This window comes from Apodemus sylvaticus, chromosome 6 (assembly GCF_947179515.1).
Source record: "Apodemus sylvaticus chromosome 6, mApoSyl1.1, whole genome shotgun sequence".
Classification (NCBI taxonomy): Eukaryota; Metazoa; Chordata; class Mammalia; order Rodentia; family Muridae; genus Apodemus; species Apodemus sylvaticus.
The window spans coordinates 95985928-96000209 of NC_067477.1; the positions used below are offsets into that span (position 1 = coordinate 95985928).

At 39.5% G+C, this 14282-nt stretch overlaps 1 non-coding gene across 1 annotated transcript; it reads left to right on the forward strand.

Annotated features, from left to right (window-relative positions):
- Positions 1 to 3769: 3769 nt before the first annotated feature.
- On the forward strand, positions 3770 to 3901 carry LOC127688239 (small nucleolar RNA SNORA17). The gene has a single exon (XR_007978644.1). It is a non-coding gene; the product is annotated as a small nucleolar RNA SNORA17 (small nucleolar RNA).
- The last annotated feature ends 10381 nt before the right edge of the window (positions 3902 to 14282 follow it).

Below are 14282 nucleotides of genomic sequence, written 5' to 3' on the forward strand. Positions count from 1 at the left end.
TGCAATCCCCATCAAAATTCTAACACAATTCTTCAAAGACATGAAAAGAGCAATTCTCAAATTAATCTGGAAAGGCAATAAACCCAGGAGAGCAAAAATAATTCTTAACAATAAAAATAATGGCTGGGGGAATCATCATCCCTGACTTCTGAGCAATAGTGATAAAAACTGCCTGGTAGAGAGAAAGACACACTTATCAATAGTCGAAGCTCAAGTGCAAGTGGATCAAGGCCCTCAACATAAAACCAGATAAATTAAATCTAATAGAAGAGAAAGTGGGAATGAGCCTTGAACTCATTGGCACGGGGGAAATTTCCTAAACAGAACTCTAATGGCTCATGCGCTAACATCAAGAATTGATAAATGGGACCTCATGAAATTGGAAGCCTTCTGTAAGGGAAAGAACATAGTTAATAAGACAAATTGACAATATACAGATTGGGAAAACATCTTCCCTAACCCCACATCCAATAGAGGGCTAATATCCAAAATATATAAAAATAACTCAAGAAGCTAACCACCAAAAAAACAAACAACCCAATCAAAAAATGGGGCATAAAATTAAACTGAGAAGTCACAACGGGGGAATCTCAAATGTTCAAAGTCCTTAGTAATCAGAGAAATGCAAATCAAAATTGTTGGGAGCCAGAGATCTTGGCTCAACACCCCCAGCTGAGCTGTTTGCACAGGTTTCTTGAGAGAAAAACATCCCATGGCTTAGCTTGAGTCCTGCCTTCCTGCCTGGTGTGGTAGGGACTTCCAAGGTGCCTGACCTATGACTATAATTGATTTTTCTTGTTCCCTTCCCTGGCCTCTGGTATATATATTGCTGGTTTCTCAGGAAGTGGGGGAGCATTCTCCTTGCAGAATGACCTGTGTCTGTGTTCTTTAATCCCCCTGGGAATAAACTGCTTGAAGAAGATCTTCCTGCATTGCGTCATTCCTTGCTGGTGAGGGTGGTCGCGACACAAAATGACCCTGATATTCCCACTTTATACTAATCAGAATGGCTAAGATCAAAACCTCAGGTGACAATACATTTTAAAGAGGATGTGGAGAAAGAGGAACATTCCTCTATTGCTGGTGGGATTGCAAACTGGTACAAACACTCTGGACATCAGTCTTTTGGTTCCTCAGAAAACTGGAAATAGATCTCCCTGAAGAACCAACAGTACCACTCTTGGGAATATACCCCAAATATTCCCCACTATGCCACATGTTCCACTATGTTCATAGTAGCCTTATTAGCCAGAAGCTGGAAATAACCCAAATGTCCCATGACAGAAGAATGGATACAGAAAATGTGGTTCATTTACACAATGGAATACTACTCAGCTAATAGCTGAGTAACAAGGACATCCTGAGTTTTGCAGGCAAATAGATGGAACTAGAAAATATCATCTTGAGTGAGGTTACTCTGATCCAAAAGGACATACATGGTACCTACTCACTAATAAGTGAATATTAGCCAAAAAAGTATAGAATGCCCAAGATATAGTCCACAGAACTCAAAAAGGTCAACAAACTGAAGGGTCCAAATGAGGACTCCTCAGTCCCACTTGGGAGGGAGAAGAAAGTAATCACAAGTGGGGAGGGAGGGAGGGACCTTGGATGGAAAGTAGACTGGGGGTAGGGAGGAGAGTGGAATTTGATCTGGTATTGGGTGAGGGAAAAGGACTGAAGTCCTGAGGGCCAGCAGAAAGAATGGAAACAGGCAACCTAGGGAGGTAAGAGGTTGGGGGCCCCTCTAGAATGTATCAGAGACCTGGGAGGTGAGAGACTCTCAGGGCTCAAGGGAGGGGGACCTTAGATAAAATGCCTGGCAGTAGGGAGAGGGAACTTATAGAGCCTACCTCCAGCAGGAAGATAGGGCATCAAATGAGGGAGGGGGTTTCCAGCCCACAGTCAAAACTTCGACCCATATTTGTTCATTTCTGAAAAAACTGCAGGGGTGGAAATGGAGAGGAGCCCAAGGAAAGGAGATCCAGGGACAGGCCCAAAGTGGGATCCAGCTCACAGGGAGGTCCCAAGTCCTAACACTATTACTGAGGCTATGGAGCACTTGCAAAAAGGGACCTAACATAACTGCCCTCTGGAAGACCCAACAAGCAACTGAGAGAGTCAGATGCAGATATTTGCACCCAGCCAATGGACAGAAGCTGCTGACCCTTGTGGTTGAATTAAGGAAAGGCTGAAAGAAGCTGAGGAGCAGGGCAACCCTGTAGGAGGAACAGCAGTCTCAGTTAATCTGGACCCCTGAGATCTCTCAAACACTGGACCACTAAAAAGGTAGCATATACCAGCTGATATGAGGTCCTCAACACATATATAACAGAGGAGTCTGCTATATGTGCTGCGTCTGGGTCCAATAAAAAAAAAACGATGCAACTAACCCTCTAGAGACTGGAGGCCCCAGAGTGTTTAGAGGTCAGATGGGGTGGGGTAGGAACATCATTGTGGAGACAGGGGCAGAGAGGAGGTATGGGATATAGAACAGTCAGAGGGTGCACCGGGTGGAGAATAAAATCTGGAGTATAAAAAAATAAGTAAAAAATTAAAAATAAAGAAAAACACCGTATTATACACAGGGAAACAGTCTGACAAGGATTTAGTTGGAGTAGGTACAATCTAATAAAGATGACAGATTAAATAAAATGTCTGCACACTATATCTTTACCTGATCAAGCCATTCCAGAGCAAACCATGTTCTCAGTTGTGTGGATTATAAATTAACACATCATGTTTTAGTTAAGGTCTTATTGCTGTGAGGAAACACCATGACCATGGCAACTCTTACAAAGAAAAACATTTAATAGGTCCAAGGTTTATTCCATTATGATCATGTCAGGAAGCATGGCAAAGTGCAGGTAAGCATTGTTCTGGAAGAACTGAGAGTTTTATACCTTGACTCCAGACATCAGAAGGAGAGTGTGTCACACCAGGGGTAGCTTGTGCATATGAGACCTCAAAGCATTCCCCAATAGTGACACACTTTTTCCAGCAAGGCCACATCTATTTCAGTAGGGTCGTACTTCCTGGAAGTGCCATTTCCTATGTGCCAAGCATTCAAACACATGAGTATATGGGGACCATACTTATTCACACCACCACACATGCTATCTCTTTTTCTCTTTTCTCTCTCTCTCCCTCTCCCTTTCTGTCTCTCCCTTCCTTCCTTCCTTCCTTCCTTCCTTTCTTTCTTTCTTTCTTTCTTTCTTTCTTTCTTTCTTTCTTTCTTTCTTTCTTTCTTTCTTTCTTTCTTTCTTTCTTTCGTGCATATGAATATACTGTTGCTCTCTTCAGAGACACAAGAAGCAGGAATCAGATCCCATTACAGATGGATGTGAGCCATCTTGTGGTTACTGGGAATTGAACTCAGGACCTCTGGAAGAGCAGTCAGTGCTCTTAACCACTAAGCCATCTCTTCAGCCCCTCCTTCCTTCTTTTTATTTCTTTCTGTTGTTTGAGAAGTGGTCTTATGTGCCCAAATTGCCTTCGGACTCACTGCACAGCTGAAGATGACCTAGAACTCCTAATTTTTCTGCCTCCACATCCCAAGTGCTGTGATTGCAGAACTGTGTTAGCATGCCCAGCTTAGATTGTTTCTTGAGCTGTAAAAGTAAAGAAAAGTAAAAATCTTTAGCAAAAAACATGAAGTTGGGTGAGTAGGAAAGACAAGGAGGATCTGGGAGGAGTTGTAAGAGGATTGTATTAAGACATTGTATGAAATTCTCAAAGAATTCATAAAAATACTTAAAAAAGCAAATATATTGCCTCTAGAGGCACTGTATGTGTGGCTGCTGAGTCACATGTGTGTTAGTAGGTTACAGAAAGAAGAGAGGCTACATCTATGATGAGTATGCTGACCTATGGTCATCTGAATGATTAATAGCCTAACATTCCCTGGAAAAAATCGAGCCTGAGATGATTGCCAGTCTGGAAGCAGGTCGGCTCAGATGGGATCCCAGGTCTAGAAGCAAGCCAGAGGCTAGAGGAACCCTGCCTGTGAGACTACAGATCCTAGGAGGGAGTGAGCCTGGGCACAAACAAACATTGCAAGTGGCTACTTGAGTGGGTTGGATTGACCTGGAAACAAACACCAGGCTGCTGCCTTGAATCTCTGATGCGGAGCTAGCCTAAGATGACTACCAGTCTGGCATTGCTCAGGCCTGGGGGTCAGACCATGTGAGAGATGACCCCCGCATGCTGCCATAATGCATGAGTGGGGCATAACACTCCTGAGACCAGTCCTGAGAGGACCCCAGACACTCAGGGACTTCAGGCACCACTAAGAGGTGGAGAAATGGAAGAGAATGATGAAAAGATGAATGTGAGCACAATTTAGAGAGGCAGAGCTGGAGTCTTGGGAGTATCGAGGAACAGCCCAAAGTTAGTAGCTAGTGATGCCTCTTGGAACCATGGTGGGGTCATGGTCTGTGCTACCACCAGAGGTCCCATCTGGTTCCAGGGCTCTGAAGTACCAAGAGTCTGTTACCACCAAAGGCCAAGGAGATGTGCCTGATCTGGTCTGCCTTCCACAGATCATGTTGATATCTCGGGGCTGTGCAGACCTGACCCTGCCTCTTACCTGGGCATCCTGGGAGAGCTGACCCTGGAGGCATGAGAGCTGCAGAGGTGTTTCTGCCCCTCACTGACTCTATCACTTGGCACAATGGGCCCTTCACTTTGATTGAGCAGCACAGTAGAGCTGATCTTAGAGGTGGGGCAGGAGGTATAGGCAAGCTAGCCCTGTAGGAGAGTGGTCCCTGCCACTTGTCTACTGTGCAGTGACATAGGTGATGGAGAAATACCCTCCCCTCACCTCTTGCCACCTACAGTAGGCAAGAAAGCTGACCCCAAGGTCATCAGAGTGGGAGAGCTGGTCCTGCCCCTCACCAGCTCCTACTTTAGAGAGCCGTTTTTGAACTTGACTTGAGCAGCAGGGTAGATCTGGCCCTGGTTATTGGAAGTGCAGATGCCCTTCCCCTAGGGTATAAGCCAGAGAGCTGGCTAGATGACCAGCTCAGATACTTCTCAGGCTCAGATCCTGGGCTTTGAGTTTGCTCACCCCAACATCTACCTCATCTATGAAGTGCTAGAGTGCATGGAAGGTCTAGTCTTCAGATCCGAAATGACAGGATCTCCATGACACAGGGCAACAACAGGACATCTAAGGGGAGACCCTAGTGAAGTTTTAGTATTGAAAGAGTAGTAGAAGACAGAGGCCGCCTGTCTAACAAAAGGAGTCATTGAAATTAACATTTGCAATCAAATAAGTGTGGACAAAATGGTATACTATAGGACACTCTGTACTGTGATACACTACAACTTCTACAACAAGAATTTTTGTTGTTGCAGGGAGGTTGCATATGTTGAGGGCAGGTTTAAAGAGAGGGGTGGATGTGTGAGATTGGGGTGTATGATGTGAAATTCACAAAGAAGCAAGAAAAAACAAAAAAATAAAACAAAAACAAATATAACCCTACAACTCCTTTATTATAATGGTTAAATTCTTTATACCATATTCTCTGAGAATATTTGATTGAGATTTTATTGAAAATGATAACAGATATATCATCACTCCAAAAACTTGGAAATAACAGACTGCAAAATGACCTGTGTCAACAAAATTATCAAAGAAAATAGTGGAAAATATTTTGAATTATAAAAAACTGAAACTATAACATGCCACTTTCTGAAGATTGTCCACAGCAGTTAGAAGGAGGTTGTCAACACTAGGTGGGCTTTAAACATACAGTTTAATTTTTTTCATTGAATTTTAATGTAATCACATCATTTCTTTTCCTCCTTTCAAACTTATCCACATACTCCCTTCCCCTTTCTCTTCCCCAGCCTGCTCAGACTGCATATTGTTACTTGTACAGATGTAAGCATATAATTCTAGGGCTGACCACTAATAACCAATGATAAATAATTAGGGGGCTCAACCTTTGGGGAGACTGTTTTTAACCTCTCCTCCTATTCCACAGTTGCCGGTAGTTTTTGTCTGCAGTTAAAGCCTCATGTGTTTTCCCTCTTCTGTGTTAGTGCATCTATGGGTGTGCCTTGTTCAGGGTATCTTTAGGCAGCCATGTTGGTAAGACTACATGGGTGGATCTTCTGACATTTTAGGAGATACATTCTCACAGCAAACTTCTTTTCCTCTGCTTTTTACAATCTTTCTTCACTCATGAATCATTATGTTTTTAGAAATATCTCTTACAAGAATCATACTATTTAAGGATACCCATACCCTATGCCCAGATTCTCCACACAGAAATCTAACAAACCTAGCAGCACACAGAAGAAAGGTGATGAAATAAGTTGCAGCAGCAGAACAGAAAATAACAGCATAGACCTGTCAAATATGTTGACTGTCCAAGTTTAACTCCATTGTATAGTAAGCCAGATTGATTAAATAAACAAACAACTGAGAAAAAAAATACAAAGTAGCCATGTCAGGAAGTGGAAAAACGATAGCAAATTATGTTATAAAAGCAGATAAAGGGTTAAGGGTTATTTTGAGCAGTGCTTTAACTAGATACCTTGAGTGAAACTGGGCATTTAAAAATATTCTATGAAAATCCACTTTCAAAAAACTCATTAGGTTCTAGTTATTAAATTAAATTAGTTTTGCTAACATTTCCAGCCAGAGTAATATAAGACTATACTCCATAAATCAAAAGCACATGCAAAAGCTTCTATGAGGCTCACACACTTACACAGCACCAGAGTTCATTGTATCAGAGACAACAGAAAGAACTACTGCACCCAAGGAGAGTGACCCTGGTCACTCTCTGAACACCGAGGTACAGAGAGACAGAGAGTGCATGGAAGAAGGAATGTACAGCTTGAGGCAGTGCTCCTCATGGACACAGATACAGTAATTGCAAACAAATCAACAGATCAAACGACAGGACATGACCAGATGATAACAGCTGGACTGATGTCCATGATCAGTGAAGAAACCCATCAAGTTAACAGTGATATCCACCTTACATCCTCTAGAGGCTGAGTCTCTGGAAGGGAAAGTTGCATCTGTAGAGCACCTTCTATGACAGAAACTTTTGGTCTCATAGCTACCTGGATCTATTATATGCCAAACCTGAGTGTTTGTTTTTAATAACTGGGAGAAAGGCTATGCCTGGTCACGTCTTCTGTTCAATAACTTACTGGAGGGTTTAAGTAAAAACCCCAATTAAAAAAAAAAAGAGAAAGAAAAGAAGGCTAGACTCTAATGTTAAGGCCCATTGTCTAAGAAACAGCTCATGATTGACAAAGCTAGGAATACAGCCCTGGTCCCCTGGACAGGGAAGGTACCCAAGAGTTCAGCACTGAATTTTAATAGCTAAATGTTAATTATTGCTTTGGTGGTTAAATTAATAATTTTATAATAATTTTGATGATTAAAGTATTGTGTTGTCTAAATCAGTAGTGAAGATAGTTGGTAAAGGAGAACTCATAAAAAGGCTGATTATACAGCCATGTTTGGCGAAGTTATGTTTCACATTTGTGTGTTTGGTTTTAATCTAAGGTACACTATAATAAATTTATGTCACACTTCTTTATTACTCTAAAGCCTATTTATAAATAAAGGCAGAGCTAGTACCAACATAGAATGAGCTCTGAAGTTAATACTGCCTTCATAATAACAAGAAAAAATTGAGGCATTAATGATGTAATTTTGCATGCATGAGAATAATGAAGTCAGGGAGCAAAGAGTGGCCCTGGAATTCAGATAGAAAGGGCACTCCAGGGCATTCTAACTATAGGTGGTTTGTTGAGAGCAGAAATTGTTGAAGCTATAAGACACTGGGACACCACACTGGAACTGTGAGGATGGATGTGCTGGTGGCTAAGTCTCCAGGATCTCCTCCTAGGTCAGCACAGCCCTTCCAAACCTCTGACCTTCAAATGTCTCTCCGGTCCTGTCAAGGAGGCAGCCTGAGGACTATGCCCTGAACCTCATTGTGCAGCAAAGACTGAACCATCAACCACAGAGGGAATTTGAGAATCCCCACAACAAGTATTTTAAGAATGTTAAAGGAGATGATAGATAATTCTTGTTTGCATTCTATTGCTGAAATAAAATACTATGACCAAAAACAGCTTCGGGGAAATGAATGGTTATTTCTTCTTCCTTTCCAGTGTATAGTCCATCTTAAGAAGTCAGGGCAAGAACTCAAGCAGGAATTGGAGCAGAGGCAAAGGAAGGCCATTGCTTACTGGCTTTCTCTTTCTGATCTCCTGCTCAGCTTGCATTTACATACAATAAAGAACTACTTGTTCCAGGGTGACATTGTCCACAGTAGTCGGAACTCTCCCCCAAACAACTAACAGTTGAAAAAGTCCCACAAGCATGACCACAGGCCAGTAGGATCCAGGCTGACTTTCAACAGAAGTTCCCTCTTCTGGGAACTTAGAGTTGACAATATTGTTTAGAGTTGACAATAAAACTAACCAAGACAGTAGACAACATACAAGAAGAGATCAGTGAGGTTAAGAAAAAACTAGGGACATTTTAAAACATCAAAATGAAAAAACAAAAGGTGAAAACCAAATGAATTTGTATTCACTGGTAAAGTATATGAGGTTGGATTCAGTGAGCATTCAGGTAGACCATTAGAACTTCTATATTAAATAGCAAGGAAAAATTGTGGAGGGGAAAATAAATGGCTAACAACTATCACATATGGTAAACAGAATATACAAATCAGAAGAAATAAAAAATGGGGCCTAAAATAAAACTATTTTAGGCTGATGTAATGTAACAAATGAGAATTTTCTAAAATTAGTAATTTATATAAAATTACCATGGATCCAGGGAACATAGAGTACTAGACAGACTTCGAAAGTATATACATGTTTTCAAATTTAAACTTCAGAAAATTAAAAACAATTTACTTTAGAGCAACGGGAGTAGCAGATGCACAGAATTCTTGTTAAAAATAGAATTAAATAAATAAAATGATGAAAGAATGAGATACAGTACAGTTCCACATTAAGCAAAATTATTCTTCAGAGATGACATTAGAGAACAAAGCCGGAAAAACTCAAATGATTGATAGGGGAGGGAGAGACAGTTTCTTCAGTGATGTAGTCATTGTTGCCACATGGTCTTGTAAATTACTGTCTTCCCCCATGCTACTGTAAGCAAGCCCAATCAAACTGATTAGTTCACAAAAGAAAGAAAAAATAATAAAAAATGAGAATAAAACTCCAGAAAGCGGGAGTGGGGACTCAGAAAAGGGGAAATCATTTGAAATGTAAATAAAAAATATATCAATTAAAATAAAAACTCCAGAAAGCAAAACATGAGGGAATTCATCACTACAGAACTGATTTTCTAATACCCACTATAACAAACAAATAAAATATTTACCAAGATAAGAAAGGAAGAATGAAAGAGAAGAAGAATGAAAGAATGTGTATATTCATATGTATTTTACAGAATCAAATGCTTGTATTAGAAAAGAAAAACACTAAAAGAGTATCTTAGTTTGCATCTGAAGAAACTGTATAATACAGGAGAAATTAAAGCTGGAACTATCATGCAGAAGAAAGAAAAAAATTTAAAGATAAAAATGATGAAACTGGGAAGACAAGAAATTATGAAGCTAAATGCTCATTTTGAGAGAGGAATGATCAAATGGAAAAAACCCATGGCCAAGCTCACCAAGGATTAAACAGGATACAAACTGCTCGAAGCAGGAATATGGACTGTAACTGGTAGGGTCCCACAGACACTAAAGGACAACAGACTAGCACAATGATTTTATGTATATGCATTTGATAACAGGTGGAATAGATCAAATTCTCAGAAGAAACAAATGGTCAAGGCAGGTGCAGGTGATATGCATGAGTATATACCCTTTGAAGCAAGTGATGGCACTTCACTTGCAGCACTACAGATGGCCCTCTCTCTGAGAGCAAAGCTAAGTGGCTCTGTGAGTTCTATCAAGCATTTTAAGAAAATCTTATGAAATCTGGATAATTCATTTAAAAAACTGGTGTTTAAAGGGTACTCCTTGATTCACACATTGATCTGACTAAAATCATTTTTGTGCAAGACTCATATGAAGAAAATTATAAGCTATAGAAAACAGAAGTCAAAAAAACATCTAAATAGATGGAGAAATAGTTCTTGGATTGGAAGGATTTGTATTGTTAAGATGTCAGTTTTTGCCAACTTGGTCAATAGCATCGATGAAATGCCGACCGAAATCTTGGCAAGCAATTTCATAAATAATGAAAAACGGATTCTAAAGTTTACAAAGAATGATTAAGGACCTAGAATAGCTCCCACTGCACTAAAGATGAACAGATATATTGAAAGAATGACGCCACATGACTTGGAGACTTATTGTGAATCTGCGGTCATCAACACAGCATGGTATAGCCAGCACAATAGAAATATAGTAACTTGATCAATGTGCAGAACAGAAAGCCCAGAAATGCACACAGTCAAATACCATCATAACAGTGGTGGTGCTAGAGAGGAAAGAAATCTGCAAACAGAGCTGGAAAAAAATCTCCCACCCTTTATATAATTCTAGTTCTGGACTCCACATGTTTCACAAAATCATCTTACTATGCTCATAGATCTGAAAACTCAGGGCCATAGAATTTATGAAATAAAATGTAAGAGAAAACTTGAGCTTGACAGAAAATATAAGATCAACAATAATTTAGTTCATGAAAAACATGTTAAATTGAATTTTTCACAATTCACATTTTCCCACTCTGAAAAATACTGTAAAAAATTCAACTCACAAGCTAAGAAACGATATACATAAAAATTTATAAAGGATTTGTAGCCAAAATATTTATAAAAAATCTCAAAACACAAGAGAAGACAGCAATCCAATTAAAATGGATAAAGTGCATAAACACATAGCTAAGGAGAGGAGACAGTGACAAACAGAAAAAGACAAGAGAGGTATTCGTCTGTATAAGTGAGTGAAATTAGACAAAAGGAGTATTTGTGTAAACTTGTAGATTGACTAAAACACACAGGTAATATCCTTTAAATCCTGCTGAGGATGGGAGCTGCAGGGATTTCCGGATGTGGGGTGTCCCACTCCTGACTCAGAAGCTGCTTGGGTAGGGTCTCTCAGAGCTCAGTGTGGCTGTGCCATTTAATGAACAGGGGGAGGGAAGGGGGCTTATGTGACTTTCGAGGAGTGGGGGGCCAGAAAAGGGGAAATCATTTGAAATGTAAATAAAAAATATATCGAATAAAAAAACAATAAAAAAAGCTGATTGTAAAAATTATGTTTAGAAAAGTTTGAATATGTGTAATTACCACAGCCTTAGTCATAACTGACAAAATCTCATAGAAATTAAGGTTCCTATCATGAGGATGACCTCTGGGCTGTGAAATACTGTTCAGGGTTAAAACAGCAAATACTTTAGCAGCAGTTAAAAATGAGGACCTTACCAATTCATATTGGAAAGTGACAGAATCTAGTCTACAAAGCTATACATTCTATGGTGGCAATTCTTCAACATACCAGAAAGGGGCGATTGTAGATTTCAGCTTGAACAATTACTGTAACAGCAACAGAATCAAGGGACAGAGAGACAACAATCTGCGATTTTAAGAGATACAGCTGTCCGGTCCATGGTTGCACTACCCTGGAAGTACTGCAGTTCATGTGGTCTGAGAAGCTAAGTAGGGTCATCCTGGTTGGTAGTGGGATGAGAGACACAGATGATTTAAGTGAATCTGTTTTTCTCTTTTTAAGAGGATAATATTATATTTACCTAAAATCACAGATAATATAAGTGTATAATATATTATTATACACACATAATATAGTATATATAACATATACAATTATATATTAAATATTTTATGTAATATATGTTTACATAATATATTTGCTATGCAATATATCACTTCTTTATTATTATTTTTATTCAATATTTGCTTTACATTTCAAATGTTATCCCTCTTCCTCATTACCCCTCCGAAAACCCCCTATCCCATCCCCCTCCCCCTGCTTACCAACACCCCCTCCCACTTTCCTCACCTGGCATTTGCCTACACTGGGGCATCAATCCTTCAAAGGACCAGTGGCCTCTCGTCTCATTGATGTCTGAAAAGGCCATCCTCTGCTACATATGTAGCTGGAGCCATGGATTCCTCCATATGTACTCTTTGGGTAGTGGTTTAGTCCCTGGAAACTCTGGGAGGTGCTGGTTGGTACATATTGTTCCTCCTATTGGGCTGAAAACCTCTTCAACTTCTTGGGTCCTTTCTCTTGGGGACCCTAGGCTCAGTCCATTGATTGTCTGTGAGCCATGAGTATTTTGATCCCCCATCTAAGAAGGACCAAAGTATCCACACTGTGGTCTTCCTTCTTTTTGAACTTTATATGGTCTGTGAATTGTATCTTGGGTGTTCTGAGCTTTTGGGCTAATATCCACTTATCAGTGAGTACATACAATGTTTGTTTGATTTTGTGTGTGTGTGTGTGTGTGTGTGTGTGTGTGTGATTGGGTTACCTCACTCAGGATGATATTTTCTAGTTCCATCCATCTATCTAAGAATTTCATGAATTCATTGTTTTTAATAGTTGAGTAGTACTCCATTGTGTAAATGTACCACATGTAATGCATCCATTCATCTGATGAGGAACATCTGGGTTCTTTCCAGCTTATGGCTATTATAAATAAGGCTGCTATGAAGGGAGTGGAGCCTATGTCCTTATTACATGTTGGAGCATCTTCTGAGTATATGCCAAGGAGTGTTATATACCTGAATCCTAAGTTAGTACTATGTCCAGTTTTCTGAGGAACTGCCAAACTGATTTTCAGAGTGGTTTTATTAGCTTGCAATCCCACCAGCAATGGAGGAGTGTTCCTCTTCCTCCACATCCTCGCCAGAATCTGCTGTCCCCTGAAATTTTGATCTTATCCATTCTGACTGGTGTGAGGGAGAATCTCAGGGTTGTTTTGATTTGCATTTCCCTGATGATTAAGGATTTTGAACGTTTCAGGGTGGTGGTGGCGCACGCCTGTAATCCCAGCACTCTGGGAGGCAGAGGCAGGCAGATTTCTGAGTTCGAGGCAAGCCTGGTCTACAAAGTGAGTTCCAGGACAGCCAGGGCTATACAGAGAAACCCTGTCTCAAAAAAGAAACCAAATTAAAAAAAAAAAGGATTTTGAACGTTTCTTTAGGTGTTTCTCAGACAGCCGGTATTCATCAGTTGAGAAGTCTTTGTTTAGCTCTATACCCAATTTTTAAGTAGGGTTATTTGGTTCTCTGGAGTTTAAATTCTTTAGTTCTTTGTATATATTGAATATTAGCTTTCTACAAAATGTAGGATTGGTAAAGATCTTTTCCCAATCTGTTGGTTGCCATTTTGTCCTATTGACAGTATCCTTTGCCTTACAGAAGCTTTGCAATTTTATGAGCTGCCATTAGTCAATTCTTGATTTTAGCGCATAAGCTATTGGTGTTCTGTTCAGGAAATGTTCTTCTGTGACCATGTGCTCCAGGCTCTTCCTAATTTTCTCTCCTATTAGATTTAGTGTATCTGGTTTTATGTGGAGGTCCATGATCCAATTGAACTTAGGAGATAAATATGGATCAATTTGCATTCTTCTACATGTTGTCTGCCAGTTGAACCAACACCATTTGAAAATGGTGTCTTTTGGACACTGGATGGTTTTAGCTCCTTTGTCAAAGATCAAGTGACCATAAGTGTGTGGGTTCCTTTCTGGGCCTTCAATTCTATTCCATTGATCTATGTGCTTGTCATTGTACCAATACCATGCAGTTTTTATCACTATTGCTTTGTAGTATATCTTGAAGTCAAGGATGGTGAATCCAACAGTGGTTCTTTTATTATTGAGAATAGTTTTCCCTAACTAGGTTTTTTTTTTTTTTTTTTTTTTTTTGTATTCTCAGATAAACTTGGATAGACTTAGAAATTGCTCTTTCTAACTCTATGAAGAAATGAGTTGGAATTTTGATGAGGATTGTATTGAATCTGTAGATTGCTTTAGGCAAGATGGCCATTTTTTACTATGTTAACTCTGCCAATCCATGAGCATGGGAGATCTTTCAATCTTCTGAGATATTTTCCTTTTTTTTAAATTCGATATTTTTTATTTACATTTCAAATTATATTATTTGTGATGTCTGCAACATCAGTAAGAAATAAGTCTCAGCGCATAAAAAAGTAGTAACATCACTATTCATATTAATGCATAGATAATAGTTCCTTTTATTGAGAATTATATATATATATATATATATATATATATGATCA